This window comes from Platalea leucorodia (assembly GCF_965183815.1).
Source record: "Platalea leucorodia genome assembly, chromosome: 3".
Lineage (NCBI taxonomy): Eukaryota > Metazoa > Chordata > Aves > Pelecaniformes > Threskiornithidae > Platalea > Platalea leucorodia.
Window position 1 is genome coordinate 81,054,972 of NC_138825.1, and position 17,229 is coordinate 81,072,200.

At 35.7% G+C, this 17,229-nt stretch overlaps 1 protein-coding gene across 1 annotated transcript in view; it reads right to left on the reverse strand.

Moving 5' to 3' along the window:
- The window catches only part of GRIK2 (glutamate ionotropic receptor kainate type subunit 2), a gene marked incomplete at both ends in the record, with an annotated part of 428,838 nt that overhangs the window by 20,878 nt on the left and 390,731 nt on the right, over positions 1-17,229 (reverse strand). The window lies entirely within an intron of this gene.

Genomic DNA, 17,229 nt, shown 5'->3' on the forward strand with positions numbered 1-17,229 from the left:
CCTAACACTGCCAAGTCAATCACTATACCATGTCCTCAAGCACCACATCAATCCATTTTTTAAATACCTCCAGCGATGGAGACTCAACCACTTCCCTGGGCAGCCTGCTCCAATGCTTGACCACCCTTTCGGTGAAGAACTTTTTCCTAATATCCAAACTAAACTTCCCCTGGCACAGCTTGAGGCCATTTCCTCTCATCCTATCGCTTGTTACTAGGGAGAAGAGACCGACCCCTACCTCGCTACAACCTCCTTTCAGGTAGTTGTAGAGAGCAATAAGGTCTCCCCTCAGCCTCCTCTTCTCCAGACTAAACCACCCCAGCTCCCTCAGCCACTCCTCAGAAGACTTGTGCTCTAGACCCTTCACCAACTTCGCTGCCCTTCTTTGGACACGCTCCAGCACCTCAATGTCCTTCTTGTAGTGAGGGGCCCAAAACTGAACACAGTACTCGAGGTGCGGCCTCACCAGTGCCGAGTACAGGGGCACTGTCACCTCCCTGGTCCTGCTGGCCACACTATTCTTGATACAGGCCAGGATGCTAATGGCCCTCTTGGCCACTTGAGCACACTGCTGGCTCATGTTCAGGCAGCTGTCAACCAACACCCCCAGGTCCTTTTCCGCCAAGCAGCTCTCCAGCCACTCTTCCCCAAGCCTGTAGCGTTGCATGGGGTGGTTGTGACCAAAGTGCAGGACCCAGCACTTTGCCTTGTTGAATCTCATGCAGTTGACCCTGCCAAAATGATCCAGCCTGTCCAGGTCCCTCAATAGAGCTTTCTTACCCTCCAGCAGATAGACACTTCCACCCAACTTGGTGTCATCTGCAAACTTACTGAGGGTGCACCTGATCCCCTCATCCAGATCATCAATGAAGATATTGAACAGGACCGGCCCCAACACTGAGCCCTGGGGAACACCACTCGTGACCGGCCGCCAACTGGATTTGACTCCATTCACCACGACTCTCTGGGCTCGGCCGTCCAGCCAGTTTTTAACCCAGTGCAGAGTGTACCCATCCAAGGTGTGAGCAGCCAGCTTCTCCAGGAGAATGCTGTGTGAGACAGTGTCAAAGGCCTTACTAAAGTCCAAGTAGACAACATCCACAGCCTTCCCCTCATCCACTAAGCGGGTCACCTTGTCATAGAAGGAGACCAGGTTAGTGAAACAGGATCTCCCTTTCATAAACCCATGCTGGCTAAGCCTGATCCCCCGGTTGTCCCTCACTTGCTGCATAATGGCACTCAAGCTGATCTACTCCATGAGTTTACATCGAGCAAAGCAACCAGTTCAAGTTCTAGTTTTAGCAGTTGAAAGGAAGAAGCACCAAACTCAGAATGGGGGGTGTTTGGGGTTATTTTTGTTTTGAGGGTCTTTTTTTTCAGCATTAGCCCATTCCCACTGTGGTTACACCAGATCAGTCTATCCTAAAGCTAGCTTGGATACAGATATATAAGCTGCAGTCACAGTCTCACTCCAGTGTAGGCATATCTGAAATTTCCATAAGAATGCTGGCTGACACCATTTATACTACTGGGGATGGGTGGAATCATTGGCATATCGACATTTCTCTGTACTTATCCCATAGCTTAGCTCCATCAAGAATGACAGACTAAATGTTCTGCCACGAAAGTGACTGCATGCTTAGTTAAATCATATCTGAAAGTTTTGTTTGTTATATTGTTCTATTATCTCTGTCCATCAGTTACTACGATGAAGTTTTCCTTTTGTTTTTACAAGACAAAATTTAGTCCAGGCCTTTGGAACAAACATTCCTTGCTAGGGGATAACTGGTGATACAGTATGTGGAGTTCAGTTTCTCTTAAGTGTCATGCATACTGAAGTTACAGGCCTGACAGAAACAAGACAGAAGGAATTTCATTTACATGTAATTGTGGAGTAGGTGTTTAGACCATGGAAAAACTACTTCCTACAGCCTCATGCATCACAGGGCCTGAACCACCTTCCAGGAATCTGTAGCATAGTCAGCGCTCAGCAGTAAAGACTGACAGCCACAGTTATAACATGCCATAGAAAAGGAATAGGAAGCTCAGGGTCACTGGGTACAGGAGATGCACTTACTTTAACTCCACAGAAATGTTATTCTTTTAAATGTCACAGCCAGCTCTGCTCCCTAACTCCGTTAACCCTCTCTAATTAGGATGGGAAGGAAGCGACAGAGAGAAGGGTCAACATAGCTCAGTTCGTTCTTCCTATCTGTGGATTCAAAAGTCTCCAAGCAACACATGAAGAAAGAAGAGGGATTCTGTCAATTCCCAGTCCCTGGCTCCACTTTCAAAATCAGTTCATTTTCACATAAGAAAAGATCACTGAGGACTCTTTTCAGGTCATGGAGTAATGCCATTACTGTAGCTGGGGATTTGATGGATTAAAATCCTTTGGCAATCATGGGAAACAAGCAACACCCCACAGTGAAGAGAAGAGAAATAAATCAAAAGAAAAGGCAACAGTTCCTGCAAACTTGACATAGGAGCAGATCCTGCTTGATCCCAAAATCTGGATCTCAGTTTAACTCCAAGTAAATGAGCAAGGCTCACTAATGAAAAAAAATTTTTAAAAAGCCACTGATGAAAAGATGTTCTCAATAGCAAAATTAGCCACTTAGTTAAGAAGTAGCAATTGGCCAGGTATTTTTAAGAGTATGGAACAAACCTGAGATCATTGCATTACACCAGGAGATGGATGTGGATTCTAAACGTAGCTTTGATAACAGGCTTTCTTTGTTATGTTAAGTGAAAGGTTTCTTCCTGTTTCTTAGCTCTGTGCCTCACAGCAAATTTGTTGTTTTATATTTATGAAATGATCAGACATTACAGGATTCTCAACTCTAAGGTACATATGAATTAATAGCAAAGCATCCCAGACACAGAGTTTAAACACACTTCCCAAGTACACTGAAAACAACTGCTATATTAATAAACTTTTGAGTGGACATAGATCTTTTTAATGTAGAAAGGTGTGAAAATCTTGGTTTTGCCACCCAAGAGATGAGTAACATTTATTTACATTTCCTATTCATTTATGATTAATGCATTAAAAGATGAGATAGATTTAAATATTAATAAAAAGGCAAGTTGCTGGTAAGAGGCAGGAAACTTTTTAAATCAGTATTTTAAGCCAAATGTAATCAAAACCCTTTCACAAGTGGTGTGTTCTCTAATTGTTTTCACTTCTCCCCAGTCATAACCATTCCCAACTCATGCTAATTTCTGGTTCTTTATAGAACCATCATTAAAAAGTTCATGTAGGTTTATAAAGCTGAAATGTAACCAAGCGGGATCATGTAGCTGAGATTTATTTCATATTAAATTTCTCATAATTTTCCAGCTATAAGTATGCTACATAATTGATATCAAAATTAGATGAATACATGGGAGATTTAGGACTACAATAGCCATTCATGAATTCTTGTGTTCCTAAGTACTTACGGTTTTAGGATTGGAAAGGGGACATCCTTGAATATATTAATTTGTAACTAGCTTAAAACATATCTATCCCCCACAATGAGTAAATTAAAAAAAAAAAAAAGCATGTATAATGGTTGCCTGTAATTAATAATTTAAATAAGATATGATGATAACAGGTTTAATAGTTAATATACACCATTTTTCTCTATTTCTTTTTTTAGTTCCAAGATAACCTGAACAGAATGAAGACCTTTTTTTTTTTTTTACTATTTTAAATACTCAGATCATGATTACATTATTGTATTAGACATGCATATTCTATCCTATTTTTTCTTTTATCTTCTTTTTTCTTTTTTAACACAGTTTAGTTTTCTCAGCCCCTCCTCAAACTACCGTTGTAAACAGCTCTAAAGCACAGCTTTTAGGCAGATTAAATACTGAATTCAAACAAACGAGAGTTGGTAACTTTTTTCAAAGACTCTTCATGCATTGTAACATCACAGACAGTTTGAAAAGATCATAATTATATGATTATCCCTCTAACCCTGTTGAACTGTGCAGCTGCAGAACAGGAAGATACCTTTGTTGAAACCTGTACTGAGAAAATCAGTGATATTATTTTTACCACAGCTAAAAGTATTTCATATTTATACAGTGCTTTTTTTTCAATTCTCCTTGCAAACCTGTATCACTCAGATATGAATGGTCTGCAAATACAGCCTCCTTTGTGGGAAGTATTTGTCTAACACTACCCAGCAATAAATAGCTGAATTAAGGAAGTCTAATGAAATGCTACATGCAGTCCTGCTATATGTGAAGATTTTGGGCAGGCAGGCAGGCAGAGTACATTGAAAGACAAGAAAAGTGTAAGGTCATAACAAAAGTGTCCAGACCTGAAAAGCCATTTCATGCTTTTGCAGAACATCCCAACCCCCTGCCAAGCTATAAGGGAAATTCTGAAAAGAATGAATGTCAATGTTTTCCCATTAGCTGTTTCATCATGGGTGAGGTATGAAGTGGCCTTGGGTACATCTAACTGCAGTGCCATCTTAAATCTGGACAATATTCATTTAAGTTATTTAAAAAAAATTTAGGTCTTTGGAACTGTTAGAATTCCTACAAAGTCTCATATTGCATTTATAGGTCATGATAAGAAGTTTCAGCTGCCACTGTTCTATTAAATGATGTTCCATATATTTCTAATCCCTCTGATAAATAAGAGAAGCTGATTCTTTAAGGTTTTCTACGCATATTTCTGTTCCCCAATTTGATTTACAAGGTTAAAGTGATTACAGAGGCAAGGCAGTCAGTTCTTGGTTGATCTTTGGGAAAAGGAGGCATCAGCTAACTGCATGCATCACATATACAGTGAGAATAAGAAGCCTCAACTATTCAAAGAGTGTTTAAAAACACTGGCTTTCAGTGTTTCACTCACCATTCTGTTTGTCTATAAAACACCATGACAGATTCAAAGCCATGGTGCTAGTCTTTTCATTTATCCTAGCCAACTTGGTGAATCCTGTCCTCAACAGTGGGGCTGGATGAGATGATAGCGAGAATTCAGATTTATGAAGAGCTTTCAGAATTTTAAATTTCTTTTCCATTACCAGGGAATCATTTGGGTGCAGAAAATGAAACTAGGTAGGCTCAAACCAAAAGACAGCCAATAGCTTCTGTTTACTACAGAAGCTTGTTTACTTCTGTTAAGCTACAGGACATTGGGTGGAGGGTGATACTTATTCAGTGAGCCTGGGTTGCTGGGAAATGAGATCCCCCTTCTAATAGGCAGTGAAAAAGGAATACTTAGCCAAGAAATGCTAGACGAACAAAATAAATAGCTGATGCTGCAGCTTTTTCAGAGCAAGAATGCCTAAAACCATGCAAACACCATGTGCTGGGATGCAACACACTAGTTTGTTTCTAATTAAGGGCGACGACATATGAGGACAGAGACATTTTACATTTGTAGATGAGCCTTTGACAATGCAATACATACATATGGCCCTAGGCACTATAAAATCAACACTAAAGTTTTAATAATGTCTTTGCTTCAGTTACACCTGTTCAGTAAATTCCTACTAGAAATCACTTCTCCAAGGCAGTCTGCTCGCAACAGCTACTGGACATTAAGTGTTTTGGCAATTCTTTATCGATATAAAGCTCAGTCTCTTAGCATGCCTCTCAGATAGTGCTTAAATATGCTCATACTTCTGAGGTAACTATAAAAAACAGTTCTTTCATCAAATATGTTAGCTACACATTCTTACATTTCAGCAACAATAAATTAACTGCTCAAGCAGTTGAAATTCTCAAATTAGTTTCAATACATGGTTTGACCTGCATAAAAATAAATAATTTGCACCTATTTCTTGTGCATTATGTTCAACTAATGAAGACAAATGTATTAATTTGTTTTAGTTACAGAAGAACTGAAGCTCAGCACTTTTATGCATGTATAAGTGATGAATATTACAGTTCAAATTATATGAAGGATTACAGATTAAGTGCAGGCAAGCAGAAGAAAAAGACCTCCTGATTTGGTACATGGTTTCCTATTTATTCCTACAGAGACAGATCTGTTTATATGTCTCATCTCCAAGGACTGGAAAAAAATGCTCATATTACATAATTTCTATGGTCTGAAGGTAACAAGTAGCTTCAAGAGAGCTAGGGTGTCTTAACAATAAAACCAAATGATTGCTTAGATTTTTTTAATATTATTTTTTTGTAGTGCATTAGATTTTGAAAACTATAGGCAGGGGACAATGTTTATACATTTAGTATTGAAGTTCAGAGTGCAAAAATTTCACAGTCTTCATTACAATTATTATTTGAAATTACCTAAGAATTTATTTTATATATATATATATATATATATATATATATATAAAAACACATATGCACATTTTCTATGTAGACAGAGTGCTGGACTGTAAGATGGAAATTTTTCTCCAGGAGCAGTACTTTACAACAGGTAATAGACAAGGATAGTTCAGATATCCTCAGTGTCCCACACAATATAAACAGGAAATAGCTGCAGAGTCTGAAATCTCAATAATGATTAAATTGAAAGCCAGTGTTGACTGTTGAGTTTAGTATTTTGCAGAGGAAATCCAGGAATATATTTTCATCAATGCAAATTTTAAACTTCTGAGCTGTTCAGTATTTTCAGATATGTAGAATTTAGTTTCAGTTATGTTAAGCAAGTGTACCATTAACAATTTTGGGCACTAAATTAATACATCATTTACCTGTTATTCCTTTCAATTTTGGAACTGCTTGCTTTTTGAAAGGTTCCTACATCATTCACATCTGTGGCTTTGTTGGTTTTACATAAACATATTTAAAAATAGATGTGTAAAAAGTCTAGACCTTCTGTTTACTAGTCAATGACAAACACAACTGAGTTACTGCAGGAGTAGAAGCAAAGCAAGATCTCACTGACTGTATCTTTGGAGCCTAGGCTGTTCTTCTTATTGTGTTTCTTCAAATAAGGCAACATATGATTCTGATTTAAGAAAATTGTTCAATGTTTAAGACAAGTAATGGAAACATTTAAAAAAAACCCTGCCTTGTTTCTCCTGGAAAAAAAATGTTTAAAATTATGTTCTGCATTGATCACTGGCTGCCAAATGTACAAATTAATTGAAAGGAATGTGCCAGTCATGCTTAGTGGCAGTCATTGTGCTCAATGTCATTGCTTTCTAGTCTTGCCTGAGATTTAAGGAAAGTTTTTAAAACATGCCTCTTCAAAACATGTCACCTTTTCAGTTTGGTGGAGGTGTGAAAAGAGAATGATGTTAGGACACAGAAAACAGCCCTAGCTACAGTAAGTGCTTGACTTCAGAGAGTAAGGAATGTTGATAAATTCCAAACAGTTAATTTTGAAAGTATGCTATGGATCTTTTTTTTTAAAAACAGGTATTTAATACAAGTCAGTGTTTTCATTTCTTGTGGCTCTCATGCTGCCATAATGTTCTTTGATTTTTAGCCTAGATCTCCAGGAGAAAAGACAAAAAGAAGAAAAAATTGAAGAAGCACCAATGTGAAGGGGGATGAAAACTGTACTGCTCAAGCTCTGCAAAGTTTGAGATAGAATGAATATGAGGCATGGAAAAAAGAAGGCTTTTTAAAATATGGAAAACTTGCTTTTACAGCTCCACTCCACCCCACAACTACTCACTTCTGTTAAAGTATAGCTGTTTTATTTGTGCCACTGAGAGATACATTGCAGCTTTTTGCAACTATCACAAAACAGGGAAGGCTCTCAGGATTGTCTTCAGACTCAGTCTAACAGCCGGCTGTGCAGAAATCCCATTTCCTCTTCCACATCCCACTTTGTTTGCTGTCACTGTTTCCTTCATACTATGAGTAGTTCTCATCCACCCTCATTAACAGCTACATAGTTAAACATGAAGTAAATTAATTTTGTGAAAAAAGATGAACAGTCTTCTGCCAGTTTAGGTCACTAAACCAGCTCATATAGCTGTCAGTTTTTGCAAAATGCAGCAGCCCTATGCCAGTTTAAAATGACAGTGAAACTTCAGCCTTACTTTCTTATTCAGGTATGTTATAGACAGAAATGTTATGCCTGGGGGGTGAGGGGTGTTTGGGGTTTTTTGTTTGTTTGTTTGTTTGTTTTTTTAAATAACTGATCTGGTTCCCAGAATCAGATCAATAAATCTTTACTAGCCTTGTTGCTTCTAATAGAAGTCGATTAAAAAAGAGGAACAGACTGAAAATCTGTGTGTGTTTGTGCACCTGTGCAGCAACAATAAAGAGCACCACATAGAATGGAAGCATCAAGCATGCTAAAGACTCTCATCAAACACTTGTTTAGGGAAAAAAGTCTGTCTTTTCCTGCAAATCTGTCCCCATAAAGCATTTGGAAGGGCAAGGGAGAGCTTCATTTTCTAACCAAGAAGATTGGTTAGAAGATGAAAACTCTATCAGAACTGAACATTGGCAAGAATCAAAAAAATGTGATTGGCCTGATGATATCCGCTACACTAAAACATACTGGGAATACTAAAGCAAGGTGTAGGCACTCAGCAATTAAAATAAAACATTCCAAATCAAACCTTTCAGGGAGTCTTGTAATCTCATCTAAGAATGAAAGCAAAAAAAGACAAAGAGAAAAAAGAGATAGAGGAAAAGGAAAACAAAAACGAAAAAGGAAAGGAGAAAAAGAAAAAGAGAAAGAAAAATAAAAGAGAAACAAAAGGAAAACAACAAAGAAAAAATGCAAATACAAATAAATTAAAATTAAAATTAGAAAAAGAAAAACAAAAGGAAAGAGAAAAAGAAAAGAAAAAGAAAAAGAAAAAGAAAAAGAAAAAGAAAAAGAAAAAGAAAAAGAAAAAGAAAAAGAAAGAAAAAGAAAAAGAAAAAGAAAAAGAAAAAGAAAAAGAAAAGAAAAAGAAAAAGAAAAAAGAAAAAGAAAAAGAAAAAGAAAAAGAAAAAGAAAAAGAAAAAGAAAAAGAAAAAGAAAAAGAAAAAGAAAAAGAAAAAGAAAAAGAAAAAGAAAAAGAAAAAGAAAAAGAAAAAGAAAAAGAAAAAGAAAAAGAAAAAGAAAAAGAAAAAGAAAACTGCATAAACAATGGCATCCAAGTGCTAGAACAGAATAGAAAAGGATAGAACAGGACAGGACAGGATAGGATAGGATAGGACAGGACAGGACAGGACAGGATAGGGTAGGGTAGGACAGGACAGGATAGGGTAGGATAGGATAGGATAGGATAGGATAGGATAGGATAGGATAGGATAGGATAGGATAGACAAGACCTTAGCTGCTCCTCATAGGACATGCCTTCCAGGCCTTTCACCAGCTTTGTTGCCCTACTCTGAATGCATTCAAGTACCTTAACATCCTTCTTAAACTGTGGGGCCCAGAACTCATTAACATTATGATACTTATCTGTGTCATAATCCCACTCCCTTCAGAAGAATCTACAACTGCAGGATAAACATACTATACGTTCTCATTCAATCAGAGTTTAAAGAATAGACTGGCCCCCTACTTTGGTGATGGCTATAATGTCTGACTATGGACAACTGTACCTTCAATTTTGAGATTCATTTTTAGGTAATTTCTGGAAAACGAAAGGCTTTCTATTCATACTTTAATCTCTGTTAAACTGGGCTTCATTTTACCACAGTTAAAGGTAGCACCTAGAGCAGGAAAAATTTCTAGCACCACTATGTTCTAAATATGTAATAACATAATAGATTTTTTTACTAGAAAACATTCAGAGCATTTGTTTAAAATATTAATTTGGATGTAGTTCATGTTCTAAGTGTAAAAACTGCTAAAAAAACCAGTTGATTCACACATTTAGCTGTAGAATTCAAGGCTTTGGTCTTTTAAAAGCTAGACAAAACACAGGAGACAACGTCCTACACATCTATAGGATGATGAAGTGTTATTCTTACACTTACAAGCCATTTACTCCAATTTTATGTACTTTTTATTTTACAGGCAAGCTCGAAAAGTAAACTAATTTTTAGATGATTACAAAGCCAGGCTGCAAATCTCTGTCTGGAATGACAAATGCAGCAAGGGAGGAGGCTGAATGAATTCTAAGAGGAGAGTTAAGGCTATTTTGAAATCATCTTCATGATATCTTTTTTCACTTTCTATTGCATATTTAGGAAATAAGAGTAATTTATTTGTTCGTATTTTTACTACATTAAGTTTTAATCTTTGAAATTACAAGCATCTATTGAAAGCTTTTGCTCTTAAGTAATTTATATTCCCCACTGTGTCTTCATTTAAAATTTTCTATATTTGGAAACATGCACTTAAATGAAAATGGCAGGTAATGAAATCTTTTGTAAAATACCTGCATTAAGAACACGGTCAGGTCAGTTAAAAAATTTCAATATTATAAAATAAAAACTTTTACTGTGAATATTTTTTCTAGGTCACTCCCTAGGGACAGCATAGGCAATATAAATCAGCTGAACCTATACAGTGTTATTCGATACAACATGATAATTAAGTGTTATACATTTGCTCATTACACTATTTGTTTAAATTCTATTTGAATCCAGCAACATATCACTGGGGTAGGAAGAACACTATTGTATTGCATTTATTAATGGCTTAGATAAATATAAATAATTCATGTAGTCATATTCCTAGAGAAGATATGAAATAGCAGATCATAAATTATTGCCTGAAAACCTTTTTTTCTGCAGTGAAATCTTTAATTTAAGTGAGTGGAGTGTGAAATACTCTTTCTAGATTCTATGTCTGATGAAATTATATGAATACTACTGTCTTCAAAATGTGCTTACTCCAAACAACATTTTAATTACATGCTACACAGCTGACTGAAATTCAAAAAAGAAAAAAAAAAAAAAGAAAGGAAAGCCAACCCCATTCTTGGCTCTGATTTGCCAAAAATAAAAGATTTGAATGCCCAAGTAAAAAAAAGAAGTTAAGATGAACTACATTGTGCAAAAGTATGTAAAGAAATTTCTATGTGCAAGTGATCTGCACATTACATTAGTTGGCCAAATAGACTTTTTGGAAGTCATAGTTGAGTGGGCAAAATTTTGAGAATCTTTAAGAACAATGTACTGTGAAAAATATATTTTTTCTCTAAGAAATAAAAATATTTGTAAACAAAGACATTTTATTTGATATTTCATTAGAATTTACAGAAAAGAGAACTTCACTAAAAATGGCACCTCTGAATCAATAGAACATGAAAGCCTTGAAGTTTCATTTCATCCTTTGAACTTAAGTGAGTATACTGATATCTGGGGTCTGCAGCCAAGGCAACTCTGCTGGAAGGCTGTTTATTTTATTCATATACTTTTCTTTTTGACATGGGAGGTATAACTTGTTTGTATCACAGTAGCTGCCAGCTTTCTATTGTGAACATATAAATATACACTGTGCAGATACATTTTATGTACTTACATGAATAAATTTTGATACCTGGATCTGTTTTACTATCGCAAGTTATTGCAGCTTTGTATAATGGGTAGTTCCATAAGACTTAGCTTGGCAATGAACCATTCATGGCTTTATCCACTTGGTATGTGGACCCCAAAATATATTGTTTAATTTCATTTATATCCTGAGAGTTGTATTTTATCCCCATGTACAGTGAAGAGCCTCTATATAGTTAGGGGAGAACACTTTTTTTTTTTTTTTTTTTTTTTTTAACAATTTTCAAGTTAACAATTAAAGATCTGAGCCTCAAACCCTTTCCAGCATTTTTCAGGGCATCTTGATAGTCCATCAGTATGGAAAGATCAGGGACACAAACGGTTATATGCTGTAGTAGCAAAAGTTATAGTTTAATCACAGTAAGGGAAAAGTAAAAAAAATAGTAAAAGTAAAGAGGGTCATGTAACAGATTCAGCTCACTGTGTTGCAACTGAGATATTATTAATATTAATAGCACAATTTATTTTCTTGTAATAACTGCACAGGAAGAAAGGATAAAAAAATGTGTATTTCACCTTTTTCTCAAACTGCTTTTCACCCCACCATTATCAGATATTATAGGAACACCACTGCTATACAGCTAAAGCCCTCTCTTAATCTAATTCTGTAACTTTCCAGAGCTCAACAATCACAGAGAAACAGCAGAGAAATTACTAGCTCTAATTTATTATATACAGCATATCTCTCAAAGATCACTTTCTACTTTGTATTTCTTAAGAGTTAGAAGAAATATATGCAAATTTTTAGGATTACTTACACCTACTGTTTTTCACTTTCAAAATGTCAAAGGCATTACTTTGCATGTATCTCCACACATACAGAGTTTGTCTGGCATATACAGGATAGTCCTGATTTGCCACATAAGTGCAGATTATCTGAAAGGTACATGCTCGGTAGATCTGCTCATATGGAATGTGTTTGACATATACACTTGTCAGCCATTTATATACTCCAGGTTCAACATAGAAGCAACTAGCAATTCAATAGAATATCTGCCCAGATGGAAAGTAGCCCACTGTCTAACATGCTGAAGAGAAACAGGAATTTGGAAAAGGAATTAGAACCTGAAACCATCCCCGAGACATGAAGATTTGCTTTTCTCCAAGAGATGATTTCAAATGTTTCTTCCAATTGGAGAGTAAAAAGTAAAAAAAAAGTGAAAAGTAGCTTTGCAGATCATTAAGGCCTTAATATAGAGTGCATAGAAGCTAAATTTTTAACCTTTCACATGGTTCACTTCACATTAACAATGATGTTAATAAATACTCATTATGGAAAATAGCATTTGTCACATAATATTACTGTGTTTTACAGTATGTTGACCATAGGAAAGTCATATTAATTGTGTTTCAGTAGCGCATGAAATGTATATTGCTGGATAGACTAGGATTTTTTGAAAAAATTTACAATTTATGTTTGATATGAAGGCCATAAGCACGTGGAAGTATCATAAACATTTAGGAATCCTTTGCAATGGTAAATTTATCCCAACTGGGATTTATTAAAGAACAAACTCAATTTTAAACACCTTTATCATGCATGATGAAGAAATGGGACATTTAAAACTACTGGAGGTGATAAGTAACACTTTAGAGGATCTCTCATTAAAAGTGGAAGTCATTCTGCATACCCAAAGGGTTTGTTTTCTCTCTCTCCCCACCCCACCCCTTGTTCATTTGCTTTCTGTGTCTTTTCTCTCTCTCTCTTTCTCTCTCTTTCTTCTTCCCCCCCTCCCCCCCTGCTTCGTCCCTTGAATACCACCCTTGGATGATGACGTGTATGCTCACACAAAACCAAATTCCAACCACTAAAAGAAATATATATTTCTAATAGATAATTGTACATGATACATATTCATATATTTATTATTAGAAATAAACTATACAGAATACTTCAAACTTTATGCATGTTAACAAAAGTTTTCCTATCTACCAGATTCATTGATGAAGAACACAGGACTGGCAAAATAGTGCCTCCTAATAGCACATGCCAGAATAAAGCCAATACAAAACTCTGGCATGTGGAGCTTCAAACTGGAAGAAAAAAACCCAGACGTGCTCTAGCAAAGCACGTGTTGCACTCTTGGTTACAAACCTATAAACAAAGTTGCAAAGATGGAAAATAAAACAAAACAAACACAACCCCAGTTACAAACAGGTTCTGCCTTATCTGCTCCAAAGTATCAGTTGCTGTCAAACAACTCATCCCAGGTCTGTCCTTCCCTTCTCTTTTCATTATAAATGAAATTTTTCTAGCCTAGCACAGAGGTGTCTGACTGAAAATGAATTCAAGTATATACAAGACTGTTAATTTATAAACATGTATCATGGGAATCATTATTGTATGTATAACTTATCAAATTCACCACCTCTAGTTTATTTTTCAGTGCTGCGGGTGTCATATGTGATGTATTCAATAAAGCTAACAGCAAAGATATCATACAGAATGCTGCCTTGCACCTATTCCAAATATCAGTGTATTCTGTTGATTTTAAAGGTGCACACTGATCCTACTTTGTGCCAAAAGTACACCGTTTCCAATTTCCTTCATCAAGGCTACATGTTAGCAATATACACTTTGTTTACTTCACTAATGCTTTTAGAGGGATTGAAATAATCATGTAAACTCAGATTTTGCTTCTTTGGTGTGTTTGGAAGGAGTTGATACCTATACACTGCCTGATCTGCTGGTTTTTTCTCCTGATCTTGTGCAACTTTCTTTCTCTGAATTTAAAACTTTCATATTGTGAGCAGAGAGCTTTTACTGTAGTACTCTAAGCTGGTGCTATATTTGGGTGGTTGCATTTTCCAATTACCCTATCATAAACTACATTTTCCATTACCCTATCATAAACTAGTCTGATAGTATATTTTTCTGTTAGGAAAGCTTTTATATTTTCTGCTTGTAGCTACTTAGACTCAAGGAAATTATGTTCTCACTAACTATTATTCTATTAGCCTTCAAAAGGAAAAAGGTATGTTGCACCTACTTCCTTTGATACTGTTCTCCAAAAGTAACCATATCCATCCTACGGTATTCGACATAAGGTCTTTAACAACTGGATTCTACAAATTTAATCTTACGTGCAAATATTTCTGCAACTTCAAGCCACTATTCCAGGAGATAAACTGGATATTCTTGTAAATTTGGGGAGATGACATCTATATCTTTCAGATACCATGCCTCTAATACAAATAGTTCTGTATTGTTCTGCTCAGAGATCTGTTGCTTCCCAAACAGGCACAAGCAGTAACATGTGCTTTGCTTGTGAAACCACTACATTGTAGTTTTCCAAGCACTTGACAAGTTATTCTTAGGATTATTAACTCTAAAAAGATATTACTCAGTTGTGTGTCTATAAACTTCTTCCATAACCATTAAATAATGGTGAAATCTACTTCTGTAGATTTAATCATGTCATCAGTTCTTTTAAAGACTCCGGAATTATTTTTTCCTGTAGAAATGAGATTAGCTATAATGCATGAGTTTCTTTTGTATTATCCACTGCTCTGTAAGATTTTTTAGCTTCAATAAAACAATATATTTAACAAAAATTATTCTGACAGGCACTATGGATATGCTTCTTCACAAGGTTTCCTTTCAAATGTGTGTATGAACTATGCATTATTTTAGCAGAAGCTACCCAATCTCTTTGCTCTGAGACTATGTGGTTAATACACAGGATACAAAACTTTTATAAATTTTAGTTCTCTGGATAGCATTTTATAGATACTGCCCAAACACAGGATTAATCTCTTATTCTTAGCTGTTCTGGGAAAGCTCTAGATGTGGTTTTATTGTATCTTCATTTCTTTTGTGAAAAACCTTACTTTACATTTTATTTTAAGTTTTGTTATATTTCCTTTTATGAAGGCCTCATCTTTTTTTTAGATCTTACGTCAACATCTTTTGCTAAGTTTAACACTGTTTCAACTCTTGTTTTATCTCCTTTGGTGATCTCTGATTCCTGCAGGTATGTCCTCTATTAGTTTCATCTTGATTCAAGACACTTGTCAGCTCACAGATCCCTTTGTACAACACTATTATTTCTCTTGACACAGACAATTTGTTATTGCTTGGAATCTGGCAGATGAATAAGAGCTGAATAATGTCTTTGATATGATTCACAGTTAATGAAGAAATAGTGCACGCATAGTGCCTGGTCTCCTCAAATAAGGTAAGGGACAATGACCAAAAGACATTTTACTTACTTGCTTCTTTGCCTCTTTACATCTAATACTTCTTCCTCTAAACTTTAGCTCTAGAAGTCTGTTTCTGGCTTTATCATTGTTTTTCATCTGTTTTCTCTGGCGTTTATGCCGCTTCTCTGATTTACACATAAGCAAAATAATTTGTAAAATAGCCTGGTCTCTGATTCGTATCACTTTGGCACTTCCATGGGCACTTATATTTCTGGGGCATGCTTCAGATGCTTCACAAGTTTGCATGCAGCTTGTTCAAGGATTTTAAACTATTACTAAGATTTAATTTTCCCCATACTAAACCTAAATGGATGTTGGTTTTCACCTTCCAAAAACCAAAAGGTTTATATATCAGAAAATATGAGATGTCAAAAAGAGCAGCAGGACTGAAGTCCAGTCCCTTCTGGCACTTGTACATCTACAGAACACATTCAGCAATATAAGAAGCCACAATAGAAGAGTGTGGAAAATTTGGTATATGGATTAAAACTAGATTCCTAACAACTAAATGTTTGAAGACAGAATGAACAGAATCATAATTTCTGCAGGAGATGTCCATTTCATAGCAAATTACTGAAATGATGAAAATTATAAAGATGTTATTAAATTTGCAGTAAATATCTACAACATATAGGGAAACCTATATTTGATAATACTAGCTACCTCTTTATCCAAGATATTCCAGTAAAGTTTATTTCTTAACCTTCCTTACCATGTTCTTGATTTAAAGTACTGACACAACTTTCCCCATACAATGATGTAGTGTATACTATTAACACAGATAAAAGCAGTACCAAGTGAAAGACCTATTTGAGAAAAGCATAAAACATATCCTCATCAATCACAAAGAGATAAATTCTTCTTAAAAATAAAGTTAAAATAAATACTGGCCTTGCAAAGAAGTCAGCAGAATGATCTTACAATATTAAGTAGGATCATTGTGCAGTACTGACAGAGTCTTTGTGTCACGCCATTTTTTATTCCCATCTATTCTGAAATCTAAGCCAAATCCTCAGCTTATGTCCTTCAAAAATCACTGCAGTCAATGGGAACTAACCACCTCAGTGCCTGCTGAATTCCATCCTGTGGATTCTAGCAGCAAAACTAATGTCTGTAGTTAGCTTCTAATCTTCCAACAAAAGTTTGGTACCTAGTCAAGAACACTTCACCTGGAAAACATTTACAGGATTGGAATTGATCTGCAAAACCATAGGTCTTGCAAAAAAAGGTTATTTCAGTATTCCTTCTGTCTGTGGATTATACATGGCATGTTATGGAATCTTTCCTCCTGTTCTAAGAATCTCAGTGATCAGCCCTCTCAGTATAGAAGCATTATCCCCATTTGCTAATGCAAGCCTTGTACTACTAGCACCTCTTTCTCTAAAGAGATCAACATTTTAAAACTATTTTTTAATAAAATAAACTGCTGTGAAAAGTACTTTTTGTTCTTGTTGTTGAACATATGGAAGGCACCATGTAAGAGAAAAATATCATATGAAAATGTCCAATTCTTTACAAAGTAACTATTATTTTCTGTTTAAAAAATTCAATACAATCCATAAATGTTGATAAAATATGTAATATTTCCCCAGGTGGGAAAAAGAGAATGAAAAAAAATGTTAGCAATGTAGAGAAAGCAAC